This window comes from Cynocephalus volans, chromosome 2 (assembly GCF_027409185.1).
Source record: "Cynocephalus volans isolate mCynVol1 chromosome 2, mCynVol1.pri, whole genome shotgun sequence".
Classification (NCBI taxonomy): domain Eukaryota; kingdom Metazoa; phylum Chordata; class Mammalia; order Dermoptera; family Cynocephalidae; genus Cynocephalus; species Cynocephalus volans.
The window spans coordinates 53105405-53121808 of NC_084461.1; positions in this window are offsets into that span (position 1 = coordinate 53105405).

Sequence of the window (16404 nt, forward strand, 5' to 3'; positions counted from 1 at the left end):
CTTGTCTTGTTCTTATTCTTAACAGGAAAGCTTTCATCTTTTCCCCATTCAGGATGATATTGGTGGTGGTTTTGTCATATATGGATTTTAGTGTGTTGAAATATTTTCTTTCTGTACTTAATTTGCTGAGAGTCTTTATCATGAAGGGATGTTGAATTTTGTCAAATGCATCTGCATCTATTGAGATAGTCATATGATTTTGTCCTTGATTTTGTTGATGTGGTTTATCACATTTATTGACTAATATGTTGAACCATCCTTGCATCCCTAGGATGAATCCCACTTGATCATAGTGTATAATTTTTTTTTTTGATGTGTTGATGTATTCTATTTAATAATATTTTGTTAAGGATTTTTGCACCTATATTTGTCAAAGATATTGGCCTATACTTTTCTTTTTTATTGTATCTTGGTCTAGTTTTGGTATCAGGGTGATGCTGGCTTCACAGAATGATTTTGGGAGAATGGCTTCTGTTTCAATTTTGTGGAATAGTTTGAAGAGAATTGGTATTAATTTCTCTTTAAACGTTCATTAAAATTCAGCAGTAAAGCCATCCAGTGCTGGGTTTTTCTTTGTTGGGAGACTGATAATTACTGCTTCAATCTCATTGCTTGCTATTGCCCTGTTCAGGTTTTGTATGCCTTCTTGCTTTAGTCTTGGTAGTTTGTATGTGTCCATAAATTTATCCATTTCCTCCAGGTTTTTAAATCTGTTAGCACACAGGTGTTTATAATAGTCTGTAATGATTCTTTGCATTTCTGTGGAATTGGTTGTAATGTCTCTTTTTTCATTTCTAAATTTTGTTATTTGAGTCTTCTCTCTTATTGTTTTAGTTAGCCTGGCTAATAGCTTGTCTATTTTATCTTCTCAAAAAATCAACTTTTTGTTTCATTGATCTTTTGTGTCATTTTTGGGGTCTCTATATCATTTAGTTCTGCTCTGATCTTAATTATTTCTTTCCATTTACTAATTTTGGGATTGGATTGTTTTGTTTTTCTAGTTCTTTGAGGTATAGCATTAGGTTGTTTATTTGAAATCTCTCTATTTTTTTGATGTAAGCGTTTATTGCAATAAACTTCTCTCTTAATACTGCTTTTGTGGTATCTCACAGGATTTGGTATGATGTGTCTTTATTTTCATTAGTTTCAAGAAAATTTTTGATTTCCTGTTTAATTTTTTCTCAGACCATACTCAAGACCATGCTGTTTAAGTTCCATGTGATTGTATAGTTCCCAGAGTTTCACTTGTTATTGGTTTCTAGTTTTAATCTATTGTGGTCTTAAAAGATACTTGAAATGATTTTAATATTTTTAAATTTGTTGGGACTGGATTTGTGACCTAAGTTGTGGTCTATCCTGGAGAATATTCCATGTGCTGATGAAAAAAATGTATATTCTGTGGTTGTTGTACAAAATGATCTGTAGATATTTGCCAAGTCCAATAGGTCTGAAGTGTGGTTTAAAACCTGTGTTTCTCTGTTGATTTGTTGCCTAGATGATCTGTCATCTCTCAGGCTGCAAGCCAGCGCAGACACTTCACTCATCCTCTTTTGTTGGAATATCCTCAAACCATTCTGGTGAAGTATCTGTATGCATAACAGCCTTTATTAGAGGTTGGGGATGGGGTGTTATGGCTGTGTTTGTGTTATTGTAGATTCCTGAACATTTCTCTCCCCACCATATTGCTCTGCCTCCTTCCCCCTCCATGACTTTAGCTCTCTACTTGGTTTAGTCCTTTACTTGCAATTCCAAAGACTCATAAAGGACTTGTCTATTCTGGGTTCATGCTCTGTGGTAATGCAGAAGGATTGAGAGGGTTTAGGAGTGTTAGATTTGAGTTTGTAGTTCTCTAGCCAGTCTCTGCAAATGGAATGACACAGTATATAATTTTCCCCATTGAAGGGAATTATGTTGCACTCCCCATACTTAGAAAGCAGAAACACCCACTGCCAGTTTTGTTTTTTTGTATATTTATTTATAAATATGTAAATTTATATGTAAAATTTATATCATCCCACCAAAGATAATTTCATGTAGCTATTAAGTTGGTACTATATTAAGTGAAAGAAAGCAGGCTACAAAATAATATGATCCCAATTTTGTTTTAAAAAATATAGAGAGATGCATAGAAAAATGATCAGAAGACATATACCAAAAAGTTAACAGTGAATGGTTGGATTGTGGGTGTTTTATTCTGCTTGGGTTGCCATAACCAAACACCACAGACTGGGTGGTTTAAAGAATAGAAATCTATTAATTTATTTTCTCACAGATCTGGAGACTAGAAGTCCAAGATTAAGATGTCATCAGGTTTGGTTTCCGGCGAGGCTTTTCTTCCTGGCTTGAAAACAGCTGCCTGCTTGCCATGGCCTGTCATGGCCTTTCCTGTGTGTGAGCATGGAGGGAGACAGATGTCTGGTCTTTCTTCCCCTTTTTAAAAGAACACCAGTCCTGGATTAGGGCCCCACCCTAATGACTTCATTTAACCTTAATTACCTGCTTAAAGGCCCTGTCTCTAAATAGTCACATTGAGGAGTAGGGTTTCAATGTGTGAATTTTGCGGGGGACACAATTTAGTCCATAACAATGGCTATTTATTTTTCTTTTGATATATTTTCTGTATCATTTAAGATGTCCTTAATGAACATGTATTAATGTTGTAATCAGAACACAGAAATGTTATTTTTTTAAAAAAGCTTCTTTTTCCTGTATTGAGCAAAATGAAGTATATAGACCCTTTACCGAATTCAGTCTTACTAAAGTCTGTTGTTCCATGGTACATATTTATTGCAAGTATTTACTGAATCCCTTCCTTGGGGTTCAGAGGAGGGAATAATCACCAAGGACTAGCAATGGTAGGAGAAACCTTGGGACTTTGGTGGGGCCAGGACTTGAATACTGGGAAGGATTTCAAGATTTGAGCATGGGTCCTGAGATGACCCACCCTGGAGGGCACTTGATTTTGTTTATATGCCTTTTCCTCTTATTCCTAATCCCATGGGCTCTATTCCCAGTACTAGATTTATAGAGGGCAGTGGTAAATCTAGTAAATCCTCAAGGATCCATTAGGCTCATCAAACACCAAGGGTTGGAGTATTCTGAACCACCCTTAAGACAGGATGTTCTTGGCAATTTTATGTTTGATCATTCCTCCACTCCTATGAAATTGTAAGCTCCTGACTGGAGAGTTGGGAAGGACAGTCAGATTAATAGAAAAATGAATCCCAACAAATCCCATTGCTGTTATGAGCTTGAACTTTGAAGCTGGACTTCCTGGAATTGAGTCCCAACTCTGTCATTTACTGGCTGAGTGACCTTCAGCAAATTATTAACCTCTCAGTGCCTCAGTTTCTTCATCTATAAAATGAGGATATGATTTCTCCTATGGCCTAGGGTGGTTGTGAAGATTAAATGAGTTGATACTTGTTAGTAGTGCTGAATAGGGCATAAACACCATGTAAGTGTATTGTGATAGATAAATAACTCTAGGCAGTGATAACCTCTAGCCCTGTAAGTTCAGGACCTCAAAGGCAGGTTCTCTGTCAACTCTTCTCAGGAGTCTCTGACCATTTCTAAATTCAACATAGAGCTACACCCATGTGCTGCGTCAAGTTCCTGGAGGCAGGAAGAAATTTACCAGTTTCGTGAACTGTTAGAGCTGAAGGGGCCCTTAGAGTTGCAGTTCAGTCACCTTCATTGTGCAAATGGGGAAACTGAGGCCCAGGGGGCCTTAGTCACTTGCTCAGCTCCACACGGCTGGTTTAAGGCAGGGCCACAGCCAGATTACCCAACTCCAAACACATTTTCGTTATGTTAAGTTGAAATTACTTTTTTCCCCTCCATAAATATCTAATGTAGTCAAGCATGCATGTAATTTGGTAAGAGGAAAGAATTCATGAATAACCCCCTTTCTGAATAAATAGATTACATTCATTAGTATGCTTTCATATTACAAATTATCTAATCATTATCCTCATTGAAAATACTCAATGCCAAAGATAAATTGCAGCTCTGAGAATGTGAACTATTTTGCTGGTGATTTTTGTCCTAGGCTAAAGTCTTTTCCCCTTTTTGTCCTTTATTTACCTTCTCACTTCTCTTCTTCCATTCCCGTGGAATGCTGCCAAATAGCACCCCTATTTTTAATAAAATTAAGTTTAAAAAAATCCATTGCCCTAACAGTTCTAGGTTTCTCTTTGAGTGTTATTTTTTTTGTTCTTGCCCATATGCACACAGATTTTTGCATAGCTATTTTCATAGTACTCATAAAACTTTAAGGTCTGCTTTTCTCATCTAATATTATTTATAAACATTTTATATAACCACAAATATCCCATAATTGCCCATTTTTAAATGGATACATAATTCATTATAATCAAACTAACCATAAAATTATAAAATCATTTCCCTATTGCTGACATTTGAATTGCTTCCATTTGGGGTACCGAACATCGTGCTATAATTCACACTTTTTTTTTCTTCTGTTGATTTATTGCCAAAGGACATAGACTCAGGATTGGAATTATGTGGTCAGATGTATGAATATTTTTATAGCCAAAAGATACATTGCTGGATATTTTTTCCATTGACACTGCCACCAGCAGCATATGAGTACACCATTTTCACCTAACTCTTACCAACATTTTGTATCTGACTGCTTTGACTCACAGACAAGTGTGCTTTTACAGGAAAGTGTTCATTAAGTGATGACTAATCATCACTGAGTGTTATGTAGACTGGCAGTCTCCCAGGTTGAAAAATTTCCCTGTTTCATTTTGCATTCCATTAGTAAAACCTGTAAGTACTTTGGCTTTTATTTCTGTAATAGTGCTTTGCATAATAGGCATTCAGTGCTAATTTATTGATTTAATTTTATATCCTATAAGATACCTGTAGTATATAATGGTACCCTGCAGTAGAAAAGGGATGCAGAAGAGAAGAAAGTAAATGGGGAGGGGAGGGGAGGGGAGGAAGGAAAATGTGGAAGAGATGCTGTCAGGTTTCCCAGAAGGGGAAAGGAGGAGCCACTCTCCCAGGGACAGGGTTGCAACCTCTTCCACCAGTGCCCGGACATTACCAAGTCTGTTCACGTCTATTCTTGACCCCTGAACTTGAGTCTCCTCCCCCCTCCCTCCACCCCCAGCATCCCTTCTGACTCAGATCCCCCTCTCCTTCCTCTCTCCCAGGTGGGACTCGTGTTCCCACCTGTGCTCGCTTATTTGGTAAGGTGTATGGCCCAATTCTCGGCTTGGAGGATCTGAAGATGAAATGTGTATAGACCTGGCTTCCTGGAGTTTGAAGTCTGATAGGAGGGGGAAGAATGTCCAAAAGGGAGAACATGAGCAGTGCCACAAGAAAGCCACAGACAAGTTGCTCTGGGAGGTTCTTCTGGGTAAAGTCTTCTGAGAAGACTTTGCAGAAGTGGCATTGAGACTAGACTGTGAGGGCCAGGAGAAGTCTGGACACTGGATCTGACACTGTGTGCTTTAGCTTTCCAGCATCCTTGATGCCCTCCAGACCCTTATTATTGCCTTAATCACCAGCCCAGGTAACCCAAAGAGCTGAATATGCCGGGGGGCATGCAGGAGGTCCAGAAACTTATCAGACGTCATTTCCTCTCAATTTGGAAGATGTTTTTGATATTTTCTTTTTTAACAGGGTGAAACGACTTTTTAAAAAAGTGAGTGTGCTTGCACCGGGTGAGGCAGTAGAAGGGCCACCTGTGTCCAAATGTGTGGGAGAAGGTAGGGATTGGATTGATCCGTGCTGGCACCTTATTTATTGGTCTTTGTTGGTGCTTCACTGACCACTGTCTGCTCTGGACCATTGTTAGATATTTCAGTTAATATCCCTGGGAGAAGGAACACTGGCATTTCTCATAATGTCAGGAGAATGCAGACATAACCTGTGATGTTAGGTGGTCCTAGAGCCAATCATGAAGTCTCATTGAAAAGGAATGCATGTTGCTGACTCTAAACATATGAGAACTGGATCATTGGCATCACCTCTTGAGTTGTTATCTTCTTTGCTTAATCCTCCTCTGCACCAACCCAAGCCTCCTCAACGATTTTTCTTTCTTTAATTGCAGAGCTCTGTTAGCCCAAGTACATCATAACTGATCTTTTCACAATTTTTGCCACATTTACCAGGCTGGCTGAGTATTACAGAATTAGATGTCATCCGCAGTGATGTAATGTCAAAGGGAAATGCTCAAATCCCTGAAGACTTATAAAACTTTCTAAATGTGTGTTTAATTTCAGTATCTGAGAATACTTGTAATTGCTGTGTCATTATGACACAACATGGACAGACACATTTATCTGTCACTTTTTCCAGGTCTAATTATTGTGGTAATGAGGCTGACACTCATCCTCTCCACCTGCGGTGACACAAAAGGGCGCCCAGGTAGCAGACTCCACTTACACCCAAATGACCTGTCTGCCTGGCTGGGGCCGGGTGTCTCCAACAGCTCTCCTCACAACACTGTGCCTGGAGCTTTCCTGTTTAGGCTTTGACCACGGTCTCTCCCATTGCAACTGGGGAGCTCTGGCTCTGAGGGTAGCATACCTTTCAGGAGGTGGGGTCGGGTGAGGTCAGGCTCCTGATTAGAGCGTCTGTGATGCATCTGGAGTTTTCCCTACTGCCAGTCTATTGATCTGAAAGCAGCCCCCCTTCCCATTCCTCTATTTGGGAAAATGGCAGATGGTCTATAAATCGAGTCAGTGCCCATCCTCAGTAGTGGGATTCATTTCGAGGAAAATCAAAATGAACATACTCTGCCCTTTCTTTCTGCCACGTGACTTGACACCCCTCCCACCCCCAGTGCCTTGGCATACAGAGAATAATCTTTCAAGTTGTTTTCCTGGGGCTTGGAATATATGGATCTTGTCAAAGAGCTCTCCCCCCCGCTCCTTTTTAAAAGCAAGTTCCTTTTTTAGCAATATAACTAATCTGACACTGTAGTGATTCTACCTTCCTTGGAATCTGTTTTTAGAACAGAGTTAAAGAATCATTGAAGTCTGATTCTTGAGCATGGATGCACTTCACAGATCACTCTGGCCTCCCTAGAGTCCTTGTGCATTTTCAGCTGAGCATTACCATTTGAATGTCAGGATAGATTTGCATAGGCTCAGGTAGAAGATAAATCTTGAAATCTTAGGGGCTCAATACAGCAAAATTTTCTTACTAATATACAGTTTGATCCAGGTTGGGTGGCCCTTCTTAATCTTGTAGCTATAACATCTGGTACATGAGGATTTCAAGGTCACTGCTAAAACGTCAAAAAGGGGTTGAGGAGCTGCTTCAGCCCAGAAGTAACATGGTCGATAAGTCTGACCTAGCCGCATGGCCCCAACATAACTGCAAGGAGGGAAGGAGGGGCGAGAGCACTAGTGGGCACCAGCTAACTGTCTCTGCCACATCATTCTTACCCAAGATGTTTATAACTTGGAAGGTCAAAGCCATTCATCTTGCTCTAAAAGTGTCTCAAGTCTTGGGAATAACAGGAGCTCTCTTTAATGGCTTCTACTTCCCTATTTTCCTAGAATAACGGATGGCCTCCATTCCCTCTGGAAATCGTCCCGACTGATGTGCTGGCACCTGTGGGCACACTCTCAGATAGTAGGTGATCCTGCAGTATGCTCATTCATTTCTGCTCCACCCCTTGAGTTGTATGTTGACCAGCTAAGGGAGACTGTTTTTGAAAACCGTTCACAACTAACTCCTCCCTTGAATCTTGGCTGGCCTTGTGACTTGCTTTGAATCATAGAATGTGACACAAGTGACACTGTGGCCCAGGTGGCCTGAAAAAGCCCAGGTGGCCTGCTGGCTGCTGGCCCTGTTGCTGCCTTAACCTCAGCCGGCATCCCAACCCCAGCAGCAGAGCTGTCCAGCTGACTTGCAGCCGACAAGTGAAGGAGCTCAGGGAGCCAGCCTGAATTCCTGAATGCAGCTGTGAGTTTAAACAGGGTAGGTGCTTTCAATCACTGAGTTTTGAGGGTGGTTCATGGTGAAGCCATGGCTAACTGATGCCCTAAGGGTCAGTGTGTTCCCAGTATGTTTATGCCAGCTGTATTGTTTTGTAAGAACATACTTTAATTAAATACTACTTTTAAAAGATGACTTATGAGTGTGCAAATAAAACTATTGCTATAAGAATCAAATAGAATGTGTTTAGAGATTTGATAAAAACATGTACCTTAAAAAATGTCAAGTAAGACGTGGGTGAGACATCTGCAAAAAACCGAGGGAAAATTATAAAAATATAGAAGTATTCTACCCTCAGATCATTTCCTACATGTCTTTTAAGTTTTTAGTCCACATTATCAAATTGAAACTGGATATCATAGATGGATTGGATAATGAGAGTAAGACTGACGCTGCTGAACAAAGACCTAACAATAATTTGATGGCTTAAAGAAGACCAAATTTTATTTACTTTTCTTTTCTTTTTCTATGTAGGAGTCTGAAGTGAGTATTCTGGGTCAGAGGGAAGTCTGTTCTCTGTAATCATTTAGAGATCCAGGTTTTTAAAAAATTATTATTTTTAATAATTTTGATCAGCGGACCTATAGGGGCCTTATTGTTGTCTAAATGGTTCCGAACATGTTCTCTGGACTCAGGAAGAGGAAAGAAAGCATGGAGGAGCCGTGATCCTCATCTTAAGGCATCAGTCCAGAAGTGGCACACATCACTTTTTCAAACATTCTGTTGACAAAAACTCAGTCACATGGGTACTTAACTAAATGGAAGGGAGACTGGGAAATGTAAAGTGTGGGAACAGAAACGTGCTGGGCTGTAACCCTTTTATTATAGAGTGAGAGAGAGAATGCTTCTAGGTGAAGAGCCAGCAGTCTGGACCAGAATGATGCAGCTTGAGTATGGCTTTTGCAAGAAAGACACAAGAAGCTTGAGTTAATGGATCTGTACCCAGTGGAAAGGTCTTGGTGAATAGATGTGCATTTCTATGTTTTAAATTAAAATAAGATGTTTTTGATAGCATAAATCTTTTTATGACCTGTAGACTTGATTTTTTAAAATTAATTGATCGTTTACAATGGTCTTGCTTATGATAGACTTGAAGATTTTTTATTTTATTTTTCTTGGTTCTTCAATATCTCTCTATAATATTTTCCCTTTTGTTTTCACTTTTGGGGGAATCAAGAATTCCCCCCAAAAAGTAGACACTTGCTCATCTACATGTTATTTTGAAATGACATATACATTTCTGAAGTAGCCTCCTGTTTTTACAAGTAAATGTAGCATTAGCTTGATGTGTGCCCAACTGTCTATGATAAGTCAGGAAGAAAAGTAATGTCTAAATTTATCCATTCCCTAGTCAGTGCCAAAAGAAGAAAAGGTTAAAATTAAAGATGAGGAGAAGGTGTTTCCCAAGTCTGATTTTGCTTCCACACCACACCTGCTAACAGGTTAAAATAATTCCGTTATCTTGGGAGCCGAGGACATGAGAGCTTGATTTCTGGCAACACAGGGAACCGTTGGAAGTCCCTGTTGGAGCTGCTCTCAGTAAATGGCCTGAATTTGTCCTTTGCACCAGCAAGAGCCACTTGGAAGATTTGAAGAAGTGGCGCTGGCCCTTGATTTGAACATGTGCCATTTAAAAGTCCCACAGTTTGAGGCCAGCTCTCCTTGGCTTTTCCCTAAGCCTGGAACACCGCAGCTGTGATGTACCCTCAGGCAGGATGCCCGCATTTCCTTGTCTCTGATGCTTCTTAAAGAGTCATCAGCTTCATCATCTCGCCTCCTCCCACCCCCCACCCTGCAAATGCCCTTCGGTTTACGTTGCTGGACCTGACTCTGGAAAAGGATTTTGAAATAAAAGAATATTGTCGAGCTTGTGAGGAAGTCGTATTTTTCTCTGTTTGTCCTCCAGAGTTTTTTGAAAACTTGGCCTGAAAGTGATAATGTTGAAGAGGCAACAGGATATTACAGACATTTTGCAATTTGGCAATGTGTGAGAGAGCTGGGCTTTGCTATGTCAGCCTCCCGGTACAGTTCCATATCTGCGCAGTACTGATTTGGAAGATACTGTTTATTAAATGCAGGATTTTTTTCTTTTTTATTTATTAAATAAGGAGAAACAGGGCTCTGCTGCAAGAAGTCAGGAATCCAAAGTTGTCACATTCTAAGTGTAGGTTTGGATTGTGGAGATACTGATAGCTTCTCGTTTTGAATTCCTGCTATGTGCCAGACACTGAACTAAAAAAAAAAAAAGCTTTACGTGTATCATTAAATTCAGTCTCTGCAACGACCCTGTGATCATTGACCCCATTTACAAACCAGGGAAGTGAGTATCCAGGGAAGTGAATATCTATGGCTTCCTCAACCTCGTTAGCTACCTACTCATAGAGCTCATGCTCAAATCCAGTTTTCCTCTTTTAGTCACAGCATAGGATGAAGGGCACACAAGAACAGTGTTTATTCCAGAAAATCAAAAAAAGTGCACTTCAGGATTCTGCATTCCCAGGAAAGAGATCTGTCTGTATTGCTCACTTTGTGGAGGATGCTTGATAACACACGAAAAAAGAGGCAAGTTATACTCCCTGATAATGAGGCTTAGACAGTTACTACTCATCTCCCAAGAGCAAGTCATCCATCCCCATACTTTGTAGTGTCGCGGTCTGAGCATGGTGTCCTTTTCTCCAGCTCCAGTTTTGCATATGCTCCTTGGCAGCTCTGTTCTGGTCAGATATCTTCCACAGAAGGTTCTGCTATGGCACGTCCTCCATGTGGATTATACCAGGGGCCTGTTTCATCAGCCTGTTCTCTAGCTTGAAACCCCCTCAGAATGTGTCACTTCCTAATTTCCATGTAACCTTGGGGTTTAGGAATGTCAGTTGTTTTTTCCTGTTCTTTCTGGAAATTTCTGTTTTAAATCAGAGAGGAAAGAGCTACTCAGGGGCTCATAAGATTTATTAAAACTACCAGCTGGCTTCAATAAACGTTTGAGAATGATGAAGTCCCCATTAGAATCCACACCTCACAGTCACACGTGATTGGAGGTACAGAGCTGAGGGGGAGAGGCCAAGGACTGAGGTGGCAGCAGAGGACATGAGGGGCGCGTGCCCCTCCCCTGTGCTCCCATAGCCTTCTGCTCTCCCCTCCATGCATTAAAATTGCTGCTTCTCTTATCTGTTTTGCCCTCTGGACTGTGACTTCTTGAGGGTAGTGCCTGACACTTATCAGGTCATCAACAAATATTTATTGAAGGAATGAATCAATGAAAAAGAGCTCTGATCTCCAATTCAGGATATATATATATTTATATATATCCAATTTATACATATATATAAATATATAATATGTATTATTTATATATAATATGTATTTATATATATCCAATTTATATTTATATAAATACATATCTCCAATTTATATATATGTATATAAATATATATCTCCAATATATATTTTTATATATCTCCAATTCAGGATAATATATATATATATATTGCCCAAATCTCACTTTAATCCCACTCCCCCCGCCCCCATGAATGAAACGGATTTTAGGGGAAGGCCATTTGATTTGTTATTTATATGTCCAGAGCTGTACTTTAATGTTTTGCTCTAACAAGTTTGTCCCTCCTGACTGCACATTGCGATCTGAGTAGTTTTTTAGATTGCAGAGTCTACTCTACTGCCCTTCCCTGAAATTCTAATTTAATGGGCTTGGGGTGGGGCCACCAGAAATCAGCATTTTTCGAAAAGCTTCCTTGGTGTTTTATTGAGCAATCAGGGTTGAAAACTACCGTTCCCTGTATACCTGGAGCAACTAGTACCTTATGGCTCACATAGCATGTAGATGAGTCGTGTTCTGCAGATTCTGATCCTCGTGGGTAAAAGATATTGGCCCCCACACAATTACTTAAAGGCAGAAGACAAGGACATTTTCTGGAAGCCCCACTAGGGCTCAGCTAAGGTGCTCCTGTTAAGTAAAGGCTCATCTGTATGACATCGCAGCAGGCATCTAACTGTTGTCCTGAGAGAGCCTCCGCGTCTTTCTGGTGTCATTTCTCTCTTCCCCGTGTTCTAGTCTAAGCACAATGGCTTATCTGACAAACCCATGAAGGAACTAAACGTGGACACAACTGCCAGGTGAAAATGGCAGAATTGAAGATGCTGGGGTTAGGAACAAATGGGTAAGTCTCTTTTTCCCTGAGTAATAGACTTTGAATTGTGTTAAAATGCTAGGATGCCTGGAAAGTTTCATGTATGCAGTCAATGGAACAAGTAGCATGATTGTTTTTCCTGAACTACTACAATAAAGAATAAGAGGTTTTCTGGTTTTGCTGAGTTCTGAGTCTGTGTGCCCCGTGATGGAGTCCGTGCGTGAGACTGCTCAATGAGGAATGCTGGGGCAAGAGCAGGAAGCAGAAGGACCAGCTCTATTTTTCTTTTGCTGTTAAACCTCTGTGTTCTCAGTGAATCTGTATCTAGCTTGCCATTTCTTTTTCTTTAAGGATCTTAAAAATGGTTTTGGCCTCACACCTTTATCCTGTGTCCTTTAAAGGAAAAAAAAGGATGTGTACAGATGCCCCTGCCCTGGAGTTTCTGGGAACAGGCACATAATGTGCTTTTCCATGGTAATTTGCAGAGAAATGGACCTTTACAGACACTTAGCAACATTCCCTACCTGAGTTTGGCCGATAGTTTATATCCGGGAGTTTTGATTAATTGGTGTGAAGAATTTTGGGAAGTCTGAGATTTTACCACTTGTGAGTTAACAGATTTGCCTGCCACAGTTTCAAGAATGCTGGCACAAGACTGGAGACTCCTGGATGAGAAACAAAAGACTTTATTACTCATAGCATGAGCAGTGGCCAGAATATCCGCAATTTTGTGTGCTGGGGTGACATAAACATGGCCAGGTGTCTCCTGCACAGGCTGTGGGTTGTGTTATAGGAGAGGACCCCTGAGCTTATGGAACCTGAATCTTTTACACTGGTCAGGGCATACCTGCCCTGTGCTCCAGAGGGTGACACTATCTCTGGCTTCCAAGGCTGTTCACTAAACAAAAATTCTGTAAAAGACACTCTGGAAAAGGACAGTTAGTGTCTCTGCTTGTAAGACATGCAGAAACTCCAGCCACCCATAGAGGATTGTTTCCTAAAGGTAAGTCAGGAATAACATGGAACGTCCATGGAAGTGTGGATAAGGCTGAATGTTGAGAGAGACAGTGGGCTTTATAAAGTCCCCTAGACCTCATCTCAGATATAATATGTGAGCACAGTTTCCTCATGTATCAGTGAGCATTTACTATCTAACAAACCACCACACGACTTAGTGGTTTCAAACAAACACTTACTTAGCTCACAGTTCTGGGGTTGGCTGGGTGCTCCTTCGGGTCTGGTGGGCTCAGCAGATGTTAGTTGGGCTCAGGCATGTATCAGCTGGTGATTCTGTAGGTTGTCAGACTGTTGACTGGGACAGGGCAACTGGTCAGGTGTCTGTTGTCACCCAGCAGACTGGCCCAGGTGTCTTCACATGCCACAGTCCTGGGGTTCTCAAGAGCAGCCAGAGAGCAAGACCCCGTGTGCAAGCGCTTCCTGCACCTCTGCTGTATAGCAAAAGCAGGGTGGAGAAGTAGACGCTACCCCTTGAGAGAGGGGAAGAATTTGAGGGTATTTTTTTCAATCTTCCACTCTCCGGCTCTGTAGTGGAGTACAGTCACCTTGTCCTCCAAGTCTCAGCTCTCAGAGAGGCCTGAGAGCCTCTGATCATTGCTTCTACACCGTGACCCAACTTCATAATCCTTAATAGATTCTGAAATTATGTATTTATTTATTCATTTATTAAAGTGTGTATTTTTTTGTTTTTCCAAGCACAAAGAAAGCTCTTGACAATAACTTATCTTCAGCACCCAGAGAAGTGTCTGGATATAGTAAGTATTAATAAAAAGCTGCTAAATGAATGATTGCCAGGACAATGAATATGGTCATATTTATAGGAATGCAGAGGGAATGTCCACAAATACATAAACTAAACCCTTGCCCTGACAGTTCATAGCAGGAGGGCTTTAGAGATGCAGTTATAGTGGTAAAGACATCTGTAAGAGGCGGGGAAACTCAGTTATCAGATCTCCTTATTTGTAAGATGCTAGAGACTTCAAGATTGTGACCAACATCTCTTCCCTCAATTGAGGAGTGACCCAACTTATTAGGATTTAACTTATTATTATGGAATCCACTGGTGTTTTAATGAAGGTAGACATTTTTCCCCCCTGGGGTTAGGGCACTCTATGTTTTTAGGATTCGAAGGCATGGGGAAAAAATAGCTATTGGATTTGTAATTGCTCGTTCTTTACAATATCACTTAGCCTTTACATATATCATTCCTAACCTTGCTTGAAAGCCCAGGGGAGAATGACAATGAGGCTATTCTCTTATCCTTTTTTCTCACTTGATGAATTGTGTCAAGTTTTGCAGTTGTGGAATTTAGGGAAACCTGGGTATATCAGTCAGCATTTAACCATGTCTGCATGGGTTCAAACCTCACTCCTGGTACCAAAATCTGGATTAGTCAGAGTTCAACCAGAGAAGCATAACAGTTGCAGATCTGTTTCTACATATTTATCTATCTGTACATCTGTGTATCTATATATCTATATCTGTATCCATATCCATGTGTATGTCTATCAATCATCTACCTGTCCATCCATTTATTTATTACAAAGAGTTGGCCAATGTAATTGGGACTGGCTAAACAAATCTGAAATTTATAGGGCGGGTCGTCAGGACTGGAAGGTCACAGGCAGGCTGGAACTCACAGGCAGAGGCTGAAGCTGCAATATACTACACACAGGAAGGGTTTCTTCTCTTTTTGAGGAAATCAGCCCTGCTTTGAAAGTCTTTCAATTGATTGATCAGGCCCATCCATATCATTCAGAATAATCTCCCCTACTCAAAGTCAACTTATCAAAGAATTCAATCACATCTACAAAATACTTTCACAGCAACTCCTAGATGACTGTTTGATTGAATAACGGGGGACTGTAGCCCAACGAAGTGGACATATCAAAAAAGCCATCACACTGGGCCTGGTTTGAAGTATTGGGTAGAAAAGAGGCCTGAGCAAGTGCTCAAAAGATCTGAACGCATTCCTTGGTGCTGCTTCCTTAGGGACTGCTGACGAGTAAGCTAATTTAGTAAACTAATAATTTTCTAATCTTATAATAATCAGCAAATGGAATAATGATCTACTCCAGTTGTGACCCATGTGAGAAAGACTAAGGGATGTTGGTGAGACTCTGAGAAACACTGAGCTTAAAGGGCAGGGGCCAGGAGAGGGTGTGGCACAGAAGAGCCATGGGCGCTGTGGACTAGCGACCTGCCTCTGAGTTCACAGGGACTTGTCCTCGAATCTCGAATATGCCACTTCTCCTTCCTTGCCTCTCAGGCTCTTCACCTGTAAGTAATTATTACTCCCAGCAATAATTTGGCTTAAGTTTTATTTTATACATTGCAAATTCCATATCTCCATGCACATATATACACACAGGCACATACACATGCACAAGACTCCACACACATATACATGTGCATTTACATATCTAGAATTCCTGAAGAGAAGATCGGACAGAGGCAAAATTTGAAGAACAGGAAAAACTAAAGTCAGTAATCTTAATAACTGGCACGACTTTGCACTGCTCTTTTTGGATATCATTCAAAACTGGCCACCTGTTCGACTTTGGGTCAGCGTCAGAATGTGTGCACTGAGATCCATATCTCAGACAAGGAACACCGTGTGGCTTCCTGGGAAGCTCCTTTGCTCCTTCTCCTGACCCCTCCAAATAGTCCAACTGCTTCCAATACCTAACATTTTATTAGCAACTGAAAAGACTTCCTTTCATTCAATATCAGAAATAAGCTGAAAATATAAAATATTCTTGGAATTGTTAAGAAAGTGAGCAACATAATCACACCAGGAGGCCGATCATTTCACTTCTTTTTCAGGTTTTGATGAAATATAGGAACACCTCTGTGGAGGCCCCAATGGACAGGAGGGGCCATTGAAAAGATGGTAGAAGATTGGAAAGGGCATTGATGCCTGGCAGTTTGGTTGAGAGCTGGCCCAACTGATCTACAACTCAGATGCTTCAAGAAGTTCTGCTGACTAGTGCTTCCTTTCGAACCTTCTTCAGAAAACAATTACAGTCATATATTTTGCCAATCAATTTGATGTTATTATAATGAGTTTGCTATCAGACTTAGTCAAGTTTTAAAAGGGAAATTGATCATGAACATAGCTCTTCCTTTTTAGGCTGTGGCTCCTGGAGATAGGTATAAACAAATGCTGGTGTGGGACTTTTTGGCAAAGCCATCCCAGGATTTTCTCAGGGGACAGCAAGAGGGTTGAGGTCCTAAAAATGAATCTTTAGGGCAAAAT